The sequence below is a fragment of the Rhinolophus sinicus genome, chromosome 16, assembly GCF_057876585.1.
Source record: "Rhinolophus sinicus isolate RSI-liver-muscle chromosome 16, RSI-T2T, whole genome shotgun sequence".
In the NCBI taxonomy this organism is placed as follows: domain Eukaryota; kingdom Metazoa; phylum Chordata; class Mammalia; order Chiroptera; family Rhinolophidae; genus Rhinolophus; species Rhinolophus sinicus.
This window is the reverse complement of record NC_142516.1, coordinates 81,984,983-82,008,258: the sequence shown is the minus strand read 5'-3', so window position 1 is coordinate 82,008,258 and position 23,276 is coordinate 81,984,983. Positions and strand designations below refer to the sequence as shown.

The 23,276-nt window shown below is 48.9% G+C and overlaps 1 protein-coding gene across 2 annotated transcripts in view; it reads left to right on the top strand.

Annotated features, from left to right (window-relative positions):
• ROR2 (ROR family WNT receptor 2) overlaps nucleotides 1–23,276 on the top strand; it is a 231,806-nt gene that overhangs the window by 114,498 nt on the left and 94,032 nt on the right. Inside the window, exon 1 of one of the 2 annotated variants that reach the window (XM_074330190.2) lies at nucleotides 18,744–18,879. The exons of the other annotated variant lie outside the window; for it this stretch is intronic. The gene's annotated coding sequence lies outside the window, so the exon portion shown is untranslated. Of the gene's footprint in view, nucleotides 1–18,743; nucleotides 18,880–23,276 lie in introns of those variants that run through there. 2 annotated transcript variants of the gene reach the window in all.

The following is a 23,276-nucleotide window of genomic DNA, read 5'->3' as shown; positions in this document are numbered from 1 at the left end:
GGGCGGTGGGCGTGTGCAGACAGCAGTGAGACCCATGCACTTGCAGATGTGAATTAAAGGAGCCACTGAAATCAGTGTTTTCAGAAGAGCAGACAGAGCTGTGTGTTGAGCACTTTTGGTACATGAAACATGGGATGGCTTTCATTTAGCAAATGGCTCTCTCTGAACTGGCTGGGCTGATGACGGACACTGGGAGGTGACGAGGGAGGCAAAGAGGGAGACAGAGCTTAGCTGGGTGGGCCCCCTTCCCCTCCATTTCTGACGTCTCCAGCAGGAGGGCAGCAGAAATGCCGGAAGGGCCACGTTCCCAGTGCATCTTTGCTGTGTGTCTGGAGTTGCATCGCTGTGTTTTCTTACAGACCTGTGCCACTCTGGCCCCCACGCGGCCCCCACCCAGTGCCCCCCCCACTTCCGGTCCCCACCCGAACCCCCGGCCCCCACCCATCCCCCACTCACGTGATGCTTGTGCTCAGAGACAGAAGGCCGAGTGCATTCTTGTGCCGGACGGAAAAGCAATCATTTCCTGGCCACGGACTTCGTTGTTTTCACGTGGCTTCACTGAGGCAGAGTGCTGCTATCAGGTTTTATTGGACTGTGTTTATCTTGAGCCCGCAGGAGTTGGAGCTGTTCATGTGGGGCTTGGAGGTGACCCTGTGGGCTGTGCCTGAGGGACCCCACCTTCCCTCATTTCAGGGCTCGCAAAACTTTCCTCTAACTCAAAGCTGTAGGACCTTTCACGGGGGTGCCACGCCTGTGGAGAAGGCTTTATAGATTCGATTCTGCTTCAGTTTTTCATTTTGGAATTTTCAGTGTTTGGATAAATGGGTCCATTACCCAGCATGGTGGTGTTTGGGCTGGAACATAAATCTTGTTACGTTTACTTCACATGGCTTTGACGGGGCAGCTGGCTGGCTGTGCTGGGGACGTTCTGTCCCCCATTATCCCACCCATGAGGCTGGCAGGGGAGGGGAGGTGTAAGGAGAATTCAGAGGGAACACATGCCAGGCCTGGTTCAGGATTCATGTTGGCTCGGTGTGGCTCGATTAAGAAATAAACCGCCAAACACAGTTGGCCTTTGAGCCAGCTGAAAATGACCTATGAACGGGAGGTTTGGATGCTGGGAAACTTTTCTGGTGAAGTGAGGGGTCGAAGGGCCACCCCGAGGGTGCCCTGAGGGTGTCCTGGGGAGGCGCCCCTCCTGGGCCCCAGTCTTGTGCCCTGAGCCAGAGGTGTACTTTTCTCTCTGGGGGACTGGATTTACTAGTCTTTGTCTTGGAAATCCATTTGCAACCTAGAATGGACCTTGGATGAGCATTATAGTCCTGAGGCCCAGGAGGCCAGCTGGCCCCTCTCTGCCCCTCACCATCCCTGATCTTAGCCAGCTTGGCCTGGAGTCGGGGCGAGACCACGGGAAGAAACCAGGTTGCTCACAAAGGCCTGGGATTTTCCCCAAAACTGGCTTGGAGGTGTTGCGGGGCTCACACCAGGGAGAGCCGTGTGCGGCCAGGCCTGAGGGCTGGCACTGCATCCTCTTCTCTGGGAGCCCTGCTCACCACACCTGGATCTCTTTCTCCATTGGGGCTCGGGGCTGCGGGAGGCTCCTGGTCGCCCCCAAAATGAGGATTACATTTCTGTTTCTGTGTTGTTTGGGGATGATGTGGGGAGTGTATCAGTCATGGTTCAACAGGAGAAACTGAGCCAGTAGGAGATATGTGCATATAAAGAGATTTATCCCAAGGGATTGGCTCTGGTGCCACTAGACAAGTTGAGACCATGAGTGGGCATGAGGAAGGGCTGAGGCACGGCCCACTGGCGCACGCCTTCCTCTGCAGGGAAGCCTCCTCCCTGCACTGAGGCCGTGCAGCTCATCAGTCGGGCCCACCCAGACCTTCTAGGATGGCCCCTTCCTTACAGCCAGCCGGCAATGGCCATCAATCACATTTACAACATAGCCTCCATCTTGGATTGAAGGGCTGGGCTGTAGCCACCACATCGGCCTGGCCATCACGCAGGGGAGCCCGTGTCTTTTTTCTGCCGCCTCAATGCTTAATTTAACATCTCCTTGATGTTTTAAACAAATAATCAGTGCTTTGTTCTGTAGCTAATTACTATGTTTAAAATTTAAAGTAGAAAAATGTACCAGTGTCAATCTAAGGAAGGCTGCGTCCTGGCCCCTGGAATGACATGGGCTGACGGGACAGCCCACTGTGTCTTGGGCACTGAGTACCTCACCCCAGTTCTACAAGGGCAGCCTTGCTGTGATCGGTCAAGATGACCAAATAGTCGGCTCGCAAGTCCCAACGGGGCAGGACACCTATGCCAAGGCCCGACATATGGTGTCTTTGATCTGGGGACCCCTGGTTTGAGTTCTTGGGTCAGGGACATTATGGGTTTGCACTTGGCCTCACACAGCAAAGCATCTTTTTAGGGGGATGGGAGATGGGGATGTCTTCTGAGGGTGCAGTTGCTTTGCCTGCTTCCCTTGAGGAGAGCATTGTTACATGTACAGCTGCCTCTGAGATACAGCAACACGAAATCCTCTCTCTTTCAAACCAAGCTCTGTGCATCTCCCACATGTGGCTTCCTGCTTTCATCCTTTTTCTTGAAAACAACAAACTTATGTTGTAAAACTAATATTAATTTTGTAAAAATCTTAAATCGTAAACTGGGTAATGTCAATTTCTGCCTTCCCATTTCTCAAAGGTCAAAAGTGGTTACTGATAACAGTTGGGTGTCTGTCTTTCCACTTTTTTTCTGTATACATACAAAAACGTGTGTGTGTGTGTGTGTGTGTGTGTGTGTGTGAAGTGTTTATATTAACATTTTTGAAACTTTTTTTCCCCTTAATATGGCAACATAAACATCGTTTGCTTCCAGATCTTGATGTATGCTGCTTTATTATTCTTTTTAATGGCTGCAAAATAAACTAGAAGTTCCACTCCCTCTGTAAATAAGGTTGTGGGAGGCTGCTGGGTCCCTCTCCCCTCCATCTCCACGTTTCCGCTTTCGTAGTGGGGTTGTGTGTTGTTAGCCGTGCTTATGGGGGCTGTGCACATACATAACTCAATTACACAGTCCGTAAGTCCAGTGGGATACAGTATGAAAAGGAAGGAGAAGCTCAAGTTAACCAAATGCTTTGAAAATACAGAATGAGAAAAACTTGTTACAACAGTTGCAGTTGGATTAGATCTGAGTCATGATGAAAATTGATCAGAGTTTTGCATTGAGGTTCATAGGTATATGTAAACATGTCTCTTTAAGAAAACCAAAGCAGGAAATAGATGATATATTGTATGTGATTTATGAAGAAATTAACATAAACAGAAATCAGTAGATTTTTACTCATAGAAAGGCCTGGGCTCTGCATCAGTAGACCAATTAATGATGGTTTATTTCTGTGTTTTAGGTTAAAGTAAAATATGTATTGTAGGTGTGCATCATTTTTTACGATTTCTCCCTCTTTATGTGATGGGCTTATATTAATCAGTGAATCCCGTTCAAGTCGGTTAGAAGGTGCCAGCTGACCTACATTCCAGGCCATGGCCGTGCCTCCATTTCATCACTCCCTGCTTTACTTACTTCAGATTTTTCTTTCATGTGGCTCTAGGTATGTGGAACATCCACAGATTACGCCTGAGCTTGTTGCCTGCTGGGGGATGTCTGTGTTTAATCACAGATGTGCATTCAAACGTGGCCCTACATTTATTTATAAGAGTGTTAATTCATTTGTCCCACTGAATGCAGTGCAGGGAGTTGACTGCACATGCAATTTAATGTATTCAGAGGTGGGACAGTGGGACGATGGCTACTTAATGTACATGTAAGCTTTACCTTGAGGTCATTTGAAAACGAAATTCTCCCTTGTTCTCAGCTCATGTTACTTTCTGATGTCTGTAGTCATTTAGACATTATGAATAGGGAGATTATGAGATACCCAAAAGGCTTTTAAGAAAATTAATCACATATTTCTCATTAGAAAAATGGTAAACTAAAGATAGAAGGATAACTTTTTACAATGTTATCATCTATGCCAAACGAAAAACAAACATTCGTGGTCTAACCTAGATACTCCCATCAACATCAGGGCCAATTAATGAAGCCTTATGTGACCTTCTTCTACAAGACTTGCCAACGTATTAAGACATGAAACAGAAACAAGGGTAAGTTAAATAAATGGATGGTACAAGATGTAGTTATTGTTTTTATGAGACTTTGTACCTTAAAATCTCAAGTAAATAGCCTAACAACTTTTAGAATTAATTTTGAATTAATTACTATGTTTGTATGAAATATATTGGGAAAGCTTTCCGCTGTATCACTACTGTGTTTCCCTAAAAATAAGACCTAGCCAGACAATCAGCTCTAATGCGTCTTTTAGAGCAAAAATTAATGTGAGACCCAGTATTATATTACATTATATTAATTATATTATATTATGTTATGTTATATTATATTATATAAGACCTGGTCTTATAGTAAAGTAAGACCTGGTCTTATATTAAGTTTTGCTCCAAAAGACGCATTAGAGCTGATTGTCCAGGTAGGTCTTATTTTGGGGGAAATGCGGTAATAATCAGAGAGTCCATAGGGGGGTAAATTCCACTGCACAAAGAAAGACCAGATAAACCACACCACCATACCACCAAAAACTGTGTAGGTCCTATTGAAGGTACCTGAAAACTTTACCAAAGGATGTGAAAGTATGTTAGAATAATGAAAAAAAATTTTTTTAAATAAATTTTATTGGGGAATTTTGGGGGACAATGTGTTTCTCCAGGGCCTATCAGCTCCAAGTAGTTGTGCTTTAGTCTAGTTGTGGAGGGCGCAGCTCAGTTCCAAGTCCAGTGGCCGTTTTCAGTCTTTAGTTTTAGGGGACTCAGCCCACCATCCCATGTGGGAATTGAACCAGCAACTTTGTTGTTAAGAGCTCGCGCTCTAACCAGCTGAGCCATCCTGCCGCCCCTAGAATAATGAAATTTTAAAGAAAGACAATACTGTATTCAGGCTCTGGAAGATGAAATGTTTCCTCCCTGGGCAGCAAATTTTAAAATAACCTCAGTCCACACCCAGCAGGGCTTTGGGGGTGCTGGACAACAAGACCCCAGCGCTCACCCAGAAGAATAAAGATATGGCAAATGGCTGAGGAAATGTTTAGTATGAAAAGTGGTCAAAGGAGAACTGTACTTCGTCCTAAACTATACTATGAAGCTGCAAGAGCTAAAACAGCATGGTCCTGCCCCGAAAGGATCACTACTAATAGAATAGGCAGAGGACACTAGTGAATTTGCAGAAGAAAAACACTAGTGGGTGGTACAGAAATTAAAGACATCTTCAGAATCCTTCAAAATCCAGAAATAGAAATTGCTTTTTGGCTGTCTAACTGCAAAGAGTAAAACCATTACATTCTGTACATGGCCAGTAGACGTCTGAGTTGGACCAAAGAGAGAGCCAGAGAGAGAAAGATTTCCAGGCAGGGGTGTGCATCGTGGCTTTGTTTGGTATAGTTAATGATGAGAAATAGCCTCAGTGTTCAGTAGCAAGAGAAGAATAGTTAACTAAATTTGGTAAGTTGCATAGAAATGTATTGTATAGACATTTTAAAAATCACATTTTCAAAGAATAATTAGTGATACAGCAAAGTCTTCATAATATGATATTATGTATAATGCTATGGGGGGGATGTTTACAGTATAATACCCACCTATTCAGTGAAGACATCCTGAGTGTTTAACGTACACCAGGCAGTACCAAACAGTACAGTTTGAACTCTACAGAAAAATTCCCTTCCTTACAGAGCATACAGTCAACGGAGGAATATGATAATATATTATTAATATTAATGTAAGAATAAAAAGCTGAATTTATGAAATGACTCTACCCTTGTAACAGAAAGTGTTTCTATCAACATGTAGACTGTATGTCGTTTGGAAAGTCACGAAGAAATGCACCAAAATTTTAATACTGGTTTGGTCTGGGACAAACTATGACAGGTGATTATTTCTGTTCTTTCATCATGCTTTCCAGTACTTTCCTGATTTTTTTTAATCAAAGCTGACACGTTTTAGTAATCAGAACAAAGCTGAGAAAGAAACCCCCACAGCCTCCCCTTCTCAAAACGTTACCTGACACACAGTGTTGATTTTTCGCATTTACAAAATATCGTTTACTTAGTAGCTCATGAATTAACCACTGGTTTCTGCCCAGCAAGTCATCCTGTACAATTATAGTATTGGAATTTAACCACAATATATTAGATTTTTTTAAAGGAACCCTTTGGTTATAGCACAAATAAAGATGTGTGTGTGTCAAGGTGAAAGATTGCGTACGGGGACATAGCTATCGAAGTAAAGTACCAGTGCCAGTGGGTGGAGCACTGTACTCCATGCTGTGCGTTTCATCCTGAGATGGGATGGTGGTGTCCCCCCGTTTCACAGATGGGCTGGGAGTGTCGGGGTCCACAAGCTAGTACTTGGCTGAGCTGGGGTTGGAACCCAGGGAGCAAAACCGTAGGACATCTGCAACAATGACATCAGCACTTCTCCAGGAAAAGCAGTATTTTCCTGCTTAGCCTGAGGCCAGAACCACTGGCACCTTCCCCTGTTCCCACTCAGTTAGTGGCTTATGAGGTCGGGGAGCTGAAAGGTGCATGGCAGACGTAAATGAGCCATAATGCCTGTCACTGGTGTATCTGCCAGAGGAAGGACTTCTTTTTCTTTTCCTCGCTGAAAAATCAGAGCACTTGTCCAGAGCAGTTTGTGGCAGTGGAGAAAATCTGAAGATTCTCTCTGTGGCTTTGCTAAATTGATGCTTCTCCTTTCACAGTCCAATTCAGAGCTGATTCGAAAGTCCTGTGGTGTGTAAAAAATAGAACATGAGATTGGTGCCCCCATTCCTTGGGGGACTTCCCAAAAGATGGGAGTTGGGATGTTTCCTCAAAGCAGCCTTCTCCTCCCCTCCCAGGCCTCAGGCCGGATATTCCTGTGGAAATCTTTTGAACAGTTTGGACAGTGGCAGCTCTCCAGGTCTTCGGAGCACAAGATCTCAAGATGTTCTCTCAGAGACTGCTCTCTGTGTCATGTTCTCATGCGAATGATTAGAGGCCAATTAAACGGAAGCAGGACTGCTGGTGGCCTCGGGTGGGAGTGTGACCTGGGCCTGTCCTGAGCTCCTGTCTCGCAGCGCCCACTCCGGTGTGAGGGCACATGTGCTGCCCAAGTACGGGTGAGCTTCATTGCCAGTCCCCCCCCAGTCTTCCAGGGTTACCAAAGGCTTCCTTGCACAGCCAGGAGGGGGCTTGTTTTAACGGCTTCTGTGTATTACAGACTTGTTGCCAGGGGTGGAAACAGATGTGTGTATTTTTCTTATTGTCCCTGATGTCTGAAAGGCACATGTTATTTGTCACTGGCTTCCAGCAGGCCACAAAGAAACATTCAGAGGCTCAGCCATGTGGCCTGTCTGTCTGGGGGCACATGACTGAAGTTCAGCTCCCTCTTCCCTTCATTTCCTGGAGGCCCGTGTGGATTGGCAAGTCCTGTGGGCAGTGCTAGCCACTGGGTTAGGGGGCCTTCCTTTGGCCGAGAAGAGTGTATGGCTGGCAGGACGCATGCTAGGCCCTCCCCTCCTGCCAGGCGGCTGCTTCCTAATTGCAAACACATGGCTAGTTCCAGAACAGGGACAGTCTCCATGTCCCACCTGGTGACAGCCGTGTGTGTGTGTGTGTGTGTGTGTGTGTGTGTGTGTGTGTGTGTGCTCGCGCGCGTGTGTGTGTCCTAATGCCCTGTTTCTCATCAAGGAAACTGGGGTGCCACATGCCATGGACGGGGCAGCTGCCTCAGCTCAGGAAGGCCCCCTCAAATGTGCCTGCCCAGAACAGTTTTGGTATATGCTGGTGAGCAGTGGGATCTTGCTGCGTTTCCGACACCCTCTATTTCCTGCCGCAGTTTTGGTGAGTGGCTATGAACCTGCTTGCTGTGCTGAGTAGACTCCTGGAACACCCTGTCATGTAGAGGGGTTCCCTGCACGCCGTTCATGCACCTACTTGCGCAGGCAAGCATCCAGCCAGAGGCCTCACGTGGGGTCAGAAGGCACAGCAGAGGGAGCAGAAGGGTAGTGGGGCCTCAGGCTTGTCTCAGACCCACCCTCACTCAATGCCCAGTGGTCACTTCCTGTGGCCCGCACACCCCTATCCCTCCCTGATCTGGAAGATGCCAGCTGCAGCCTCATTCCTGGAAAAGTATGAGGTAGAGTCTGGTTGGCATATGGTCTGGAGACCTCATTCCGGTTTTCTCAGAGACCTTGTTGAGCTAAAGACCCATGGTGAAGGGCCTGCTTCCTAGGACCTGGGCTTGAGAACCTGAGGGTGGTGGGGATGAGCTGCAAAGCTGGGAGGGTAGTGGGCAGCCTTGATGAATCCAGCAGGTGTGAAATTCAAGGCATTCAGGAGATTGAGAAACCTCCCACAGGATAGGCAGCTGTGGGGATCCTCATACCTATGGGAGCTTTGGGGTGTCTTTGTGGTGTTGCATACCTGGGCCTGCCCTGAGAATCTGACCTACCTGAAGGTGACCCTCGTTCAGCACCACCCTGCCAATGTGGATGGGCCTCTTTATTTCCCCTCATCTTTTGATTACGAAAGTTTTCCAGTTTGTAAAAATGCTGAAGGATAGTGCAGCAGACACACGTAAAGTGTCCACCCAGATTCAGCAGCCCTTAATGTCATGCTATGTCTCTTGTTCTCTTTCCCTCTGCCCCCAGTGCACACATTTTATAAAACTGTCCACTGAAAAGTTTGAAGGTAAGTCGTTGACATCGTGACATTTTTTCCCACCTGATACTTGAGCATCTGTGGGGAGAAGAGACTTTTCCGTGAAGTGGCCACTGCCTGACCACTGGCTGACCGCCGCTGGACCCTTGTGTAGATCAGCTAGATCTGGGCCAGAACAGACATTGCTTCCCAAAACCACGCAGAGACTGTCTGACGCCTCCCCTGTACCCCAGGCAGGCTGGTGCCTGGGACAGGCTGTTGCCCTGCCTTGGACAAGCACATAAGGCGTTTTCCCCTTGTTGGGGTGGTCCTGTCCCAACACCCCGTCCATCCTGCCTGGTCCTGTACAACCCCTTAGCGCCTGCCACATGGTGCAGACCACACCCGCCCAGGATGCACCTCGTATGTATTAATGAATCCCCCTAATAAACTCTTAACATAATGATGGAGTTGACGGCCTCTTTTTCCTGTCTGTCAACCTGGGAAGTTTTACATAACAACCCACCTCCTAAGAATGACTTTCTGTACATACTAGCAGCCATGCCGTTCTGACATAGGAGAGTATTAACAGCCTTTCCATGGAATCCTCGAATACTGGATATTCACTCTTGTCCAGGTCTTCCCAAAGGGAGTTTTATTCCTTTCTTCTCCCCAAATCAGGATCCAGTCAAGGTTTACTCATCAATTTGGTTTTTATAACCCCTTGGTCTCCTGAATCCAGAACAGTGCCCCTCCCCCACATAGTTTCTTGCTCTATGACATCAACAATTTGGAAAACACAGGCTAATTTGCTTGTGGAATGTCGTGTGTTCTGAACCTGCGGGACTCCTTCCTCCCAGGGATGCTGTGCTGGATTCTCTGTCCCTTGGGCTTGCTCCAAGGCCGGATGCTTGAAGGGGAGTGGCCTGAGCACTGGGTAGATGCAGCGGGGCACTTCCGTCTTGTCGCACGCAGAGGTCAGGTGGCCCCACTAGCAGGGATGCTATATCCGACCACATGTGGTGGCCGTCCTCACCTCTGTCAGGGCATCTTGGTTTTCCGTCTGTTACAGTTAAGCAGTCTGCAGTCGCATTTGTACAGCCTGCCACCCAAGGTGAGTGCCTGAATCAGTTACTCCCTGGCAGGTTGTATAATGGTTATATACTCCTTTAGTCATTTTCCTGAAAACTCTCCTTACCCCAAGTTTTGAAAATCATCAAGGACTGATTAAAAAAAAACAAAAACAAAAAACTCTCAATGTATCATAATTACTTAAAGTCTCTGTTACGCTTCCTGCTACCCCCAGTGCCAGGGAGTGCGTCAGGCTGGTGTCTGTATCCTTCTGGCTGTCTGGCACAGCGGGGTCTCTGTCCCTGGCTTTCCTTTGCGTCCTCCTGTCTCAGACCGACCATCGGCCGTTTTCCTCAGGACCTGGTCCTTCATTAGCGGTATGCAGAGACTAGCATGCCGGTGCTCGGTGCGTGTGACCCCTGGGCTGTCACTGCTTCCCGCCTGCTCATGGCCAGCACCAGGAAAAATACATTTTAAAAAATCAAGACTTTGTCCACATAGTTCCGACTCAAATTTAGTATCAGAATGTAGACCTCTACCTTTCTGTCACTTCCATGAATTCCCCACAGCCCAGTTCTGGTGGATGGTCTTTTTGCCATGCCTTGAGGGTCTTGTCTTGGTTTCTGTTTAGTGGTGAGTTTGTAAAGCTGCCTTCCTTCCATCTCTTGTTTGCTCATGTCCCCCCTTTACTCTGCATAAGTTGAGAACCAATTTTGTGTAACATGCCAGGAAATACAAAGCCTGGGTCCTGGACTCAGGGACCGCTGGGCATTGTGTTTTTCAACCAATTTCTAATCATGCTCCCTTAGAGAGCAGACATTTCTGGGAGAGGGACAGCACCCCTCCCATTAGGGATTCACAGCTAGAAAGAACTTGTCCAGTTTCACTTTCTTGTAATGAGTTGCATAGAACGCCCCTCCCCAGTGAATGACCACCGTGGGAGTTACTGCCCCGTTGCTTTTAGGGTGCAGTGTACGCTGTCCACAGGGTGCGCCTGCCCCTCCCTGCCTTTAGGGTACCGTGTAGCTCTCCACAGCATGAGCCCGCCCCTCCATGCAGAGGTTCTCAGCTCTGCTGGCACCACCAACCTCCTTAAATGTCTGTTTCTGTTCTCACGAGCTCCTCACACCTCCACTCACCTGCCTCGTGGAAGCTAGACGGGACCTGAGCCATCTGGAGTTCCCCCTCCCAGCCCTGTGCCCTGTGGACCGAGCTCTGCTGGACTAGCTGTCCCAGGAGCACCTCAGAAGCAGTGCCACTGACTGACCGGACTGAAAACATTCAAGTGGACAACTGCTGGGCAGGCTGTAGGGTGGGCACGATGTAGGTTTCATCTTGTCTTGGGATGCGTAGGCAGGTGGTCACTGGCTCCATGGAAGAGTGCTGTCCACACCTGCTGTGTGGCCTCAGAGGGTCCATGCCAGGGTTGGCCTCAATCCCGTCAGATTTGTCCTTGGTGTCTGGCCCACTGCATAGGCCGTGACCTGGAAAACCGCCAGTGCCCGTGGAGAGACGTGACGGCTTTGTAGACGGTTTAAGTATTTCACCTTTGCACAGCAGTTCAGGTTAGCAGAGTGTTTCATGGGACCTGGACTTTTGTGTTGCTGGTTTCTGAAGAATCAATTATGAGGTCTCTGGGTTTTCCCTGCAGGTGCCTGAAGTTTCTGGATCTGGTGCTGCTGCCCAAGCTGTTCAGAGGGGCAGGGCCCAGGCCACCCCATGGTGGCTCACTCACCCACAGCCTGCCTTGCTTTACCGGTGCCTACAAGCTTCCAGGACACTGCACCATCCCGCCCTGGCTGGGTCAGGGCCACCCACACTCTCTGGTGAAGCGAGACAACGGAACCAGGGAGTGGCTGTGATGGGGAGTAGCTATTTCTAGCTGTGATCTCCAAGGACAGCAGACTTGCTCTGTCCTGAGGGAGGAAGATGCTTCTCTCCCTCCCTTCCTCCCCTCCCCCCCATGGTAATGGGTTTCATGAACATCCATTCTAAGCACAGCCTTTGGCTTTGTTTTCTGGGAGGTGTAGGAGAAATACAAGCCCTGGCCTTGCTCACAGGGAACGTCCAGTACAATTCATGCTGGTTTGAATCTGTTTTTGTCTTTTTGCTTTATAAAGTGTTCATTTTCCCCTCTGTGACTTTCACAGCGTGCCTGTTTTCTTTCTCAGCCATTTCATAGATTAGAGTTAAGCCACTGTGTATTTTTTTGCTTCACTAGAACTTAGTGGCACTCAGATCAGGTGATTCTGCCTCCAGAGGTGGCCCCGGGCAGTCCTGCCCATGGGGGTGCCTCCAGAGGCCTGCTGCAGCCTCACCGTCCCTCCCAGGGATGGAAGTGGCAGGTGCACTGAGCAAGGGAACTTTGCTTTCTGATTTCTTGGGCCAGGATCCGCGTGCCTGGGTCTTGTAGACAGGGCTCCTAGAGCTCACATGGCGTGCCTGTGGTCGGTCAAGGACTGTGTTCCTCGGGCAGCTGTGGGTTTCCAGTGGAGGCCTGACCCCGAGATCAGATGAGATGGTCTTCCCCGGAGGAGGTGTTTGTGTCCTGGAGTGAACATCTGAGCCATGCTAATGCTTGAAGGAGTGGGAGGCTGTGCACCACACCCAGGCAGGTCAGCTGTGTCTGAGTGAGTCGAGTGGGTGACTGATCCGCCTCAGGCTGTGGGTGATACAGTGACAGGAGCCATGACAGAGGGGCTGCACGTGGGTACAGCAGCCGGACCTGTGGGTGTCGCTGAGGGAGCAGGTTGCAGTGGGTGTGGAAAGGAGATCAGGATCATGTGCAAAGCAGAGTGGGACTCCATGGTGGAGGGGAAGTGTCTCGTAACTAGAGGGGTTGGGCAGTAATAACAGGGCAGTATGAGTACCTGTCACCTACTGTATGCGTCTGCTCAGGCTGCTGTCACAAAGTGCCACAGGCTGGGCAGCTTAAGCAACAGACATTTAGTTTCTCACAGTTCCGGAGGCAAGAAGTGTGGGGTCACATTATGGGCAGGGCTGGTTTCTGAGGCCTCTCTCCTTAGCTTGCAGACGGCCTTCTTCTCCCTGTGTTTACACACCGTTTTCCTCTGTGTGTGTGTCCACGAATTTCCCGTTTATCACGACACGGGTCATATTGGAATAGGACCCACCCTAATGACCTCATTATAACATGATGACCTCTGTAAAGGCCATCTCTTCAAATAAGAGAACTGGGGGTTAGGGCTTCAGCATGTGACTTTTGGAGGACACCATCCAACCCATACACACATTTAGATTGTGCAGCACTGGCCACATACCGTGTATCCCCAAAAATTAGAGCCAGACCATCAGCTCTAATGCGTCTTTTGGACCAAAAATTAATATAAGACCGGTCTTATATTATGTAAGACCTGGATTTATATAAGACCGGGTCTTATGTTAAAATAAGACCAGTGTTATATTATATTATATTGCATTATCATATTATATTATATCCAGTCTTATATTAAAATAAGACCGGGTCTTATATTAATTTTTGCTCCAAAAGACGCATTAGAGCTGATGGTCTGGCTAGGTCTTATTTTTGGGGGAACACACTAGTAACCCATTGTGCTTTGAAAATCAGTGCCTACGTGTGAGGGAGTGAGTGGAAAGAATGTTGATGACTGACCCTCCCCATGACCTGTGTGCAGCTGCCCCTGTGACTGTCGGTCTTGGGACACGTCAAAGTCACTGGGCCTGTCCTCTCCTGGGCTGGGACAGAACCGCCTGTCTCCTTGCGGATCCCAGGACACTCCCACAGTGAGTTCTGGGCATTCTTTGTCACCCGAAGCAAGTTAGGCCTTTCCCAGGGAAAACGTCCACATTTGGTTTTTCCAAGTTTTCACCTGCTGTGGCCACAAACAAATGGGCAGCAGACACTGCTTTTCTTGGATTAGCAGAGCCGATGGATGGCGAGCTCTGTGGCTGCTTGGTTGCTGAAAGGGTTCCCCCACCCAGTTCCAAGGTGTGTGTGGAGGCTTCCGCACACCAACAAACAGTTCTGGGACGCCGGCAGGGAGGGTAAATGACAATGAACTCAGTTCTGATATGTGCCCAGAGACAGAATCAGATTCCACAGGGAAAGGGCCCAGTCCCACAAGACACCTTCCTCTCCCACCCCCCACCCCCACTTCAGACGACAGTCGCAAGTCCTGGGTGTTACTCGCACTTCTGACCAACTGGCTGTACATCAGAGTTTCCCACAGCCCCTCCTCGGGTTCAATTAATTTGCTAGAAATGGCTCACAGAACTCAAGAAAACCCATTTACTCACTAGATTATTAATTTATTACAAAGCATATTAAAGGATACAAATAAACAGCCAGGTGAAGATACGAAGGTCTGACAATTAAGTTCATGAACTTGTCCTAGAAAAAGTGCTACATGCCTCATTGCTGAATATCACTACTGTCACCTTTGAAGTACTCCCCTTGGGAAGCTGTGCACCAACACCAGTGCCAAGTCCACCCTTCAAAGCAATTTTGGAACTTTTCCTGGAATGGCCATCAGAGCTGTCGTGGTATTACCCTTGATGTCCTGAATGTCATCAAAATGTCTTCCTTTCAATATTTCCTTTATCTTTGGGTAAAGAAATAAGTCATTGGGGGCCAGATTAAGGTGAGTAGGGAGGGTGTTCCAATACAGTTATTTATTTACTGGCTAAAAACTCCCTCACAGACAGTGCCGTGTGAGCTGGTGCATTGTCATGATGCAAGAGCCACGAATTGTTAGCGAAAAGTTCAGGTTGTCTAACGTTTTCACGCAGCCTTTTCATCACTTCCAAATAGTCAACTTGGTTAACTGTTTATCCAGTTGTTACAAATTCATGATGAGTAGTCCCTCTGATATCAAAAAACGTTAGCAACATCATTGCAACAAGTTCGCGAACTTAATTGTCAGAACTTGTGAGGTCCCGAACAAAGGACTTTCTGTCTTCCTGGAGCTTGGGGCCCAGCATGGTGGCACATGGAAGCGTTCTGGGTCCCCAGCGTCAGAGCTCCCCTGAAAAGGGCCAGTGAGCTGTCCTTTTGGGTTTTCACGGAGTCTTCATTATGTAGTCATGATTGAGTAAGTCTTTTGACACTGGCAATTGATTCAACCCCCAGCCCTCTCCTCTTCCTGGTGGTCAGGGGGTGGGACTGAAAGTTCCAGCCCTCCAATCACATGGTTGGCTCCACTGGCAGCCCCCACCCTTAGGTGGAGTCTAAAAATCACCTCATTAACATAAATTTCATGTGTTTGGGAGATGTGAGCCAAGAACTATGGACAAAGACCAACTATGTCAGAGAAATGTATTTCCATCGTCTGAATGACCAAAAATATATAATTACATATGTATACATATCTTACAAATCACAATATAGTAGGCACCTTCTGTGGTTTGAGTTTCTGAACTATTTCTTATTCTCTTATATGCCAATTAGCAATAGGTTTTTCTTGAATCACTATTAACAAGTGGCAAAATCTAGTTAAAAAGTGTGTCTGACCCTGATTCAGAGGTCATTCCCCTTGTCAATGGCAGTTGTTTTTCTGCTTCTCCATGGGCAGGTCCCCTGGTCGTTTCTTCCTAGGTGACCTACCCTTGGAAACACACCCATGTCTGTTTTCCCTCTGCCTTCTCTTTCTGCATCAACCCCAGGGGCTGGGGCCTGCACCACTCCCTTCCTCAGGGAACCACCAGCCCCTCCCTGGCCTCCGGCATCTTCTGGAAGCTGAGCGCTCCCAGATACTCATCTGTAGTGCAGGCCTCATCACAACAAGCTCTTCCTTTCCCTTGGATACTTCTTGGTGTCTCTAGATGCCTTCCCTAAGATTGCTTTTGCTGCCTAGGATGAGTTATATGGTACTCCTGGGAGCCAGGGAGGGGAGCAGGGACTGCAGAGGACTTTAGAGCTGAGGACACACACCTGCAGCATCACAGGTTCTATCGGAGGGAAGGGGGTGGGTAGAGGTGTGATACCCAGGGGAGCCGGCCTCAGTGAGGAAGGAAGGGGAGTGGGTAGAGGTGGGTTACCCAGGGGAGCCGGCCTCAGTGAGGAGGGAAGGGGGGTGGGTAGAGGTGGGTTACCCAGGGGAGCCAGGGTCAGTCTGGAATCCTGGAGCATTTGTACAAAAACCTCAAAGGGAACCTTAAAAACAGCCCCGCCTGACTGCCCAGGTAGGCAGCTTCAGACAGCACAAGAGGCCCGGGCATGTGTAGCAGGGTGGAGGCCGCTCTACCCAGGCAAACAGATCTGATCAGAGGGGATCATGGTGGCGGCTTCTGTCGCCCGTGTGACCCCATCTGCACGGAGCGCTCTCAGGTCTGTTTGTTCTGTCCTCTCAGCGCTGGCTCGTGTCCTGGGGTTTCCTGGGCTCCCGGTCCCAGGGGTTCTGACCTCGCTGGTCTCCACAGGACCCTGGCATTAAACTGCCCAGCTCCCCAGCTGATCGCAATGTGCAGGCCACACTGCTCTCTGGTCAACCCCTGCTGCCCCGCCTTTATGTGAAGAAGCTGAGGCTTAGGCAGCTTGAGAGTGGGCCCAGAGCTGTCCCCACTTGGTGGCTGGGACAGCAGGCTGGAATGGATGTTTCTGTCTTTCAAAGGTGATGTGACGTGTTGAGGTGTCACAGTGGAGCTCAGATCATGCATACCTCAAGATGACAGCTGTCCTCGTCTTCTTTTTTTTTTACTTCAAAATTAATACGAATTTTGCATTCTCCTCCATTATGTACCCATGTTTTGATTTTTCAAATTATCCCCCAAATTTTGAGTTAAAAAGAAACAACACACTGTCTGGGAGGTATGTTTCCCGTGCTGCTCCTGACTTATCTCCCTCCAATCACACACACACACACACACACACACACACACACGGAGAGACACAAACACACAGACACAGACACACAGAGAGACAAACACACAAAGGCACACACATTCACACACAGAAACAAAGACACACACACAGACACACTGAGAGATACACATATACATACACAAGACATACAGACAGACATGCACACAAATACACACAGATGTAGATACACACTTGTAGACACACAGATGTAGACACAGAGATATATACATACAGAGAGGTATAGACATACACAGATGTAGACACACACACTCACACACAGACTTCTTACCACGACTCTGGGGCCTCATGGAGAGGATGCTGAGATGCCTGGCTGTTCCCTATATAATGACAACTCTGTGAGGTTGCCTGCTGGGTAAAGGAATCAGAAGCTTAGTGAACAGATGGAAGCAGCCAGGCAGTGGCTAAGGCTTCTGTGGGGTAATGTTTTGTTCCTGTACTTTAATTCTTGCCCCAGTAATATCATAAACTGTGCTTCCCCTGGGACCTGAGCCCTGGGCGTGTGCACTGTTGCCTCCCTGTGTCCCAGGCTCTGCCCCTTGTCCCTCACCACCCATCCGTGCCTGAAGAGAAGCTGGCTGTTCGGGTGGCTGGCTGCCCAGCGGTGGGCATTTCACTGCAGCCAAATCACCAGGCTCCTTTCTGGAGCTGAGGCAGGGGAGGAGGGCAACTTCTTTAGGGGCTGCTCGGGCAGAGCCGTGGGAAGCAGTGGGAAGCGTGTTTTCTTCATGGGGCAGGAAAAGAGACAAATGACGCAGACAACACAGAGCAGAGCAGAAAGAAGAGGCAGAGAGGGGATTCTGCAGTCTGAGAGGTCCTGCTTCCTGAACAGCTGTCACTCCACTGGTCGCAGGGTCCGGAGGTCAGAGTTCCCTAGAGCTGACTTATGTGGAGTGGGTTGCGTCCATTGCAGCTAAGAGGCTAAAGCCAGCACTCCTGCAGCTCTGGGTGGGCCAGTTCACCACGCTGGTTGATGTTTTGTGTTTCCAAGCTGTCTCAGTCTGCTCGGGCTGCTCTAACAAAACATTGCAGACTGAGTGGCTTATAAACATAGACATTTATTTCTCACAGTTCTGAGGGCTGCAAGTGCGTGATCAGGTTCCGGGGAGAGCCCGCTTCTGGGTTGCAGGCAGCTGTCTTCTCACCATGTCCTCACTTGGTGGAAGGGGCGAGGAGCCTGTCTAGGCTCTCGTTTCTAAGGGCACTAACCCCATTCATAGGAGCCCCACCCTCAGGACCCAATCCCTCCAAAGGCCCCACCTCCTAACCCCGGTTACTGGCGATTGGGTCTCAACACATGCACTGTGAAGGGACATAAATATCAGACTACAGCACAAGTCCGCTGGGGCCATTGCTAAGTGCCCCTACATTCTGTCCTCTTCTTTGTTTTCTCTTGTATAAAAGGGTTAGATTTCTTTATAACCAGCTCAGGCAGTTGTTTCAGTTCCTTCTACAGAGAGCCACTGGGGCTCCTTTGTAACAAATTCCTCCTCCCTCCACCAAGAGGGCTGTTGGGAATGATTCAGGTTTCAGTGCACCTGGTGTCCAGGCAGTATGGGGTAGCACAGCGGGGGTGGGCTGGCAATGCCACGTGGCAGGGTGGGTGGCTGTGAGGCGTGGAGGAAGGGCACTCATGGGGACATGTGGCCTTTTGTTCTGGTTAAAGATATTACAAGATACTAGTGCCCTGGGAGTGCTGATGCAGGAAAAGTTGAGTGTTTCTGCCCGACTTGAATGAAAAGATATTTAGCTGTGCATATCAAAGAACAGAAATCTGTCATCTGAGAATTCTCTAATTTACAGTTATGTGACACAGATTTGAATAATTAGAGGATTTGATCACCAGGCATGTGAAACCTATACAAATGTTGGTCGACGTTGTTGGAAAGAAGTCAAACTTTGAGACTGTTTCAGCGAGTCATGACTCTTTAAAGGTTGCCACAAGCTGAATTGATTTAGTTTGGCAGAAACTACAAAAACAAACATGGAGTTTAGAAAAGCAAAGGCTCATGTGATCACAGCTCTGGCCCCAGAGAAGAGGAAATGCTTCATAAATTGCACCGTGGACCAGCGCCCAAGGCTCCCTCTCCCCCACCTGATAATTTTAAGATCCTCTGGAACAGCTCTGAACAAAAGCTGCGACACTGAAACAGCCTGCCCTCCCCTCCGCTGCGTTCTCTCCCACCTCCCATTAACAACCCACCAGGTTTGTGGTTTCTTTCTGCTTTTACTTCCTCAGTAAATCTTCATCACCGTAGTTAAACCCGGCCTTAACTTTTCTTCCGTTCCCATGGATACCAGATGGGGCCTGGGACTGCCCGGATCCAGAGGGGCGTGGGTCTGAGGGAGGGCCCTTCTCGGGGCGCGCTGGTGCCTGCCAGGTATGAAGAAGTGGGGTGCTGGCTGGCGTGCACCGCCTTCTCTGGCTCCTTGCTTAGACGGTCTTTCCTCAGATGAGACCACACCCCCCGAGGCCATGGTTACCCCGCTCCTGGCGTGGCCCCCTCAGCTGGCCGCGGGGCGAGCCTGGCCCTGCGAGCCTGGGCTGCAGCCTTGATCTCTGGATGCCGTGGACGGCCTCCCAGGCTTTTGGAGGCAGTTTACTGTCCTGGAATGAATTTGGGGAGGTGGGGACACACGCACCGAGGTCTGCCCCCACAGCTGGGCCCTGTGCCACTCCCCCAGCTTGACCTCAGAAGTGAAGTTGGACAAGACTGAAGCCCTGGGCCTGGCCAGCCCCCAGTTTTGTTGCCGGTCTTGTTTGAAGTGGGGGTGTCGGCGCTGCCCCCTGCCTGTGGGACGGGGGGAAGCACCTGGAGGCAGGCAGAGCAGATGGGATCCAGAGCCCCTGGGGCTCCCTTCCGCAGTTGTTCATCTCTTCTTCAGAAATGCACAACGGCTTCAAAGTAATCCAGAAGCATCGGTGGTCAGTTAAAATATGCATTGTCACATTTTTAGAAGACTTAAGATAATGTCAACTTAAATTAGTACAGTTTGCAAGTGAATGGTTATAAGTAGTTTCAAATCCCATTTATAAGTGTCTTTTCTTTTCGAAGTTGGGCTCAAAACCAGTAACAAATGGTAAGTGGTAGTCATTGCCCCACTCTGCTATGCCCTTGCTTCCTTAGCTCATGTTTAAATCCTCTGTGGATTTTCATGTCATTTCCCTTGAAAAACACAGAACCCACCAATTCTGGAGGGGAGTGGAGACAGTAAACAACTGAAAAATAAAGGAAGTGATTGTGGGTAAAGGCAGCGTCCGTGAAGACCATAACGAGAAAAGGGTGTGAGGGAGTGATGGGGCATGCAGGGGGACGGGTGCCTTCAGTGAGCTGGCCCAGAAGGCCTGTCTGAGAAGGCGCTTCTGCTTGGAAACCAGGCTCACAAACAAGTGTCCACGTCTCGTGGCAGGAAAGAGCTTTGGTGCACCAAGACGAGCTGGGAGGTCAGAAAGAGGTAAGGCATGCCAGAGTGGGGACGGCCTGTGCCAGGGCTGGCGAGGATTTGGGGCTTTAGTTGAAGTAGGATGGGCGGCTCCATGGAGGATCTGAAGCAAGGAGGAGACATGATGAGGTTTAGCTTTTGGAGGGACCCCCTGTGGCTGCATGCAAACCAATGGGCTATCGTGGTTGAGTGTGGAAGTAGGGAGCATGGATGGAGACCATGTGAGGCAGGGGAGGAGGAGGAGAGAAGGAATGGCTTTGAGACCTGTCCTGGTGTAGAACTGAGTCCTGACCAACAGGCAGCCAGGAGTTAGGGGAGGACGGAGCAAGGTGGCAGCTGGTGTTGGTCTTGAGCAATGGGATCAGGTGGGCCGTTTACCATTTATTAAGAAGGGCTTTCTAAGGGAGGGAAGCCACAGGCGCTAGAGTTCTACAATCTGTCCGAAACCTGTTTCTGTGACCATGAGCGTCCTTAGAGAATGGCCATGGGGAGCAGAGTAACAGCAGCCCTCCCTGTGGGTGGTTGTTGCTTTTGTGTTATTGTCGTTGTTGGGTTTTTGAAATATACCCATCTTCCAGATGTCTGGGTGTTGATGATTTCCTCCTGCTCAGTTAGAAAGGGGCCCCAGAGCCACTCTGCATTGCAGAGTGGTGCTTCTTTATTTCCTGGGCATCCCATCACATGCTTTTGGTTTGCAGGGAGCTTGCACGAAGACCATCAGTTTCTCGAAGGCTGACAGTCCCGAGGTGCTGTCACGTTTTCCGTCAAGAATACCCCTTGATAGCCAGCAGGCAGTGTCTGAGCTAAGAATAGTATTTATACAGTTTATTTGAGGATTAGTGAAAATCCTGTAATTCTCTATGAGCCTGTCAAAAGCCCCAGGAGCTTGACTTAATGCTTCAGTCTTGAGCAAAATGCACTCATTTCACCTGTAAATATTTAATGTTCTCTTTGAAGCACCTTTTCTGACCCTTGTATTCTAATTGCCTTCAAGTTTATTTTTCAAACCATGTGATAACTTTTATTATGAATGAAAATGTCTGTGGTTTCTTTGCTGTTGAGAAGGAGCTGTATTGCTCTGTAATAACTGTTCATCAGAGAAAAATCATTTTATATATGCCATGAATCTGTAATATGGCATGTTGGAAGCCGTAGATCGTTTTACAATGGCATGCATATCATTTATTATGGAAAAGGGTACTTGACATTATTGGATTTCCTTCTTGAAACATAATCTATATAACCATGAACTTTTTCTTAAACCCATTACGTAAGTAGACCTTCACAATTCACTAGAAAACTTAAATTGCTTGCATTCACCAACCTCACTTAGAATGGTTACCATTTTTCTACACCCTGTGTTCTTTGAGAAGATGATGGGAGGGAACTTTGCCGAGTGACAAGCACTTTGAGTGACTCAGGGAAGCAGGGCTGTCACCGAATGTGTCAGCCTGGTGGGCTGCTGAGGAAAGCTGTGCCCAGTGAGTTTAGTTAGTGCCAACCAAGAAGGGCCTGGGCTTGAACTCAGTTGTCTTTGTTTTGTTTTTTAAATTCCAAAGCCCACATGCTCATTTTACAGCCATGCTGCAGGTGTGTGTTAATCAATCGACACCCTATATCCTTCTCTTGGGAGTTCAGTTGTCTTCCCACCTTGTCAGATCCTTGAAAGGCAGGAGGAACTGTCACTTTTATCTTAGAGAATGACTCAGGAGCATTGATGGAGTCCTGACTCAGGGAACTGAAGCTGACTTGTTTGCAATGTGGTGAAGATTGGTCCTGAGCAGCCGGCCTGCTGTGGGTATGGCTTATAGCGGTGTTATGTTTCTGTTCTATGTTGAGAAGTCATGGCTTGTTGGTGGCTCTGCAGACCCTGAGGGAAACCCCGAGAAGGTGACTGGCATCTAAGGACGACGGCCCTGCCATGGCCCTCGGGAGCCTGTCCTGTCGGCAGGGCTGGTGTCCTCTCTTCTCAGTGGAGCATGCACAGAGCTGTGACAGAGGCCAATCTGCGAGCGTCGGAGGGTTTCTATCCTCTTGAGTTGCCGACAAAGCCAGCTGTTACCCTCCAGAGATGGAAGATGCTTCAAGAACAGAGATATGTCAAGATTTCTTTTACTTTCATTTTTTTCCTCTTGCACATTTTTCTTCTTGACAGGACACCTTATTTAGCAATCTCTCCTCCTTTGGGAGAGAAAAGGAGATACAGTTCAGGATGATCACTGAGTGCCTGTAGTGCCCCGCAGGTCCTTGGCGCTCTTGTTCTGCCGTCTTTACGTTCCCTAGTGGATTTGAGCACTTCCGGTGTCCACAGGCCTTCTCACGCCATCTTGCAGGACCTTCACATTCCGGGTTCATAATCGCTCTCTTCTGAGGATCGCATGGCTAGGATGGGACGTCCGTGTGGAGGGGGAATCAGACAGTTCTATTCGGAGAACTTTCCAGAGTGGGTCCTGACTTCATACTGGCTGGTGCAGTTCAGCCAAGGGGATGGGGCATGACGGAATCTTCTAGAGGGCTTCACTGGGCTCCTGGGCAGGAAGGAGTTGGGTTCTGTGGTTGGATGTTTTCTGACATCCCACTGCCGTGTGGTTACTCAGAGATCCTGAAAGCAGGCCCCACAGTGTAGGCCTGTTTACAATTCACAAAGACCCTTTCTCGCGTCATAATTTCCCCTCTGTCCGTTTATTTGGCTGCTCTAAGCATGTGGGTTCAGAGTGGTGTTCCATAGACGGCAAACCCACCCGACCCCGACGCGCCAGCCCCAAACAATCTGGTTATTGTTTAAACAACCGGTGTAAATAATGAGCCCCTCCATTACCGAGAGTATAAATACATTTAGACAAGTAAGATTCTGTAGAGTGAAAGTTTAGGTTATGCGAAAACATCAACAGCTGTAATTTGTAGGTCCTTGTAGAGAGCGGGGTGTGAGTGATGTCAACTGCAGAAAGCCGACGTGTTGTTTATATATATTTTGTCATTGTGCCAGGAGGCCAGCCCTGTTATATTTCCTTCTCTGTGAATTAATCTTGAGGGGGCAGCACCTGCCAGAAGGAAATTTTTTTTGCCCCAAGTCAGCTTCATCTAGGTGGCGAGCCCTAACGAGCGCCCTGGCAACCATTAACCTTGTGCAGGGAGCGGTAGTTGGTCAGCTGCTCTTCT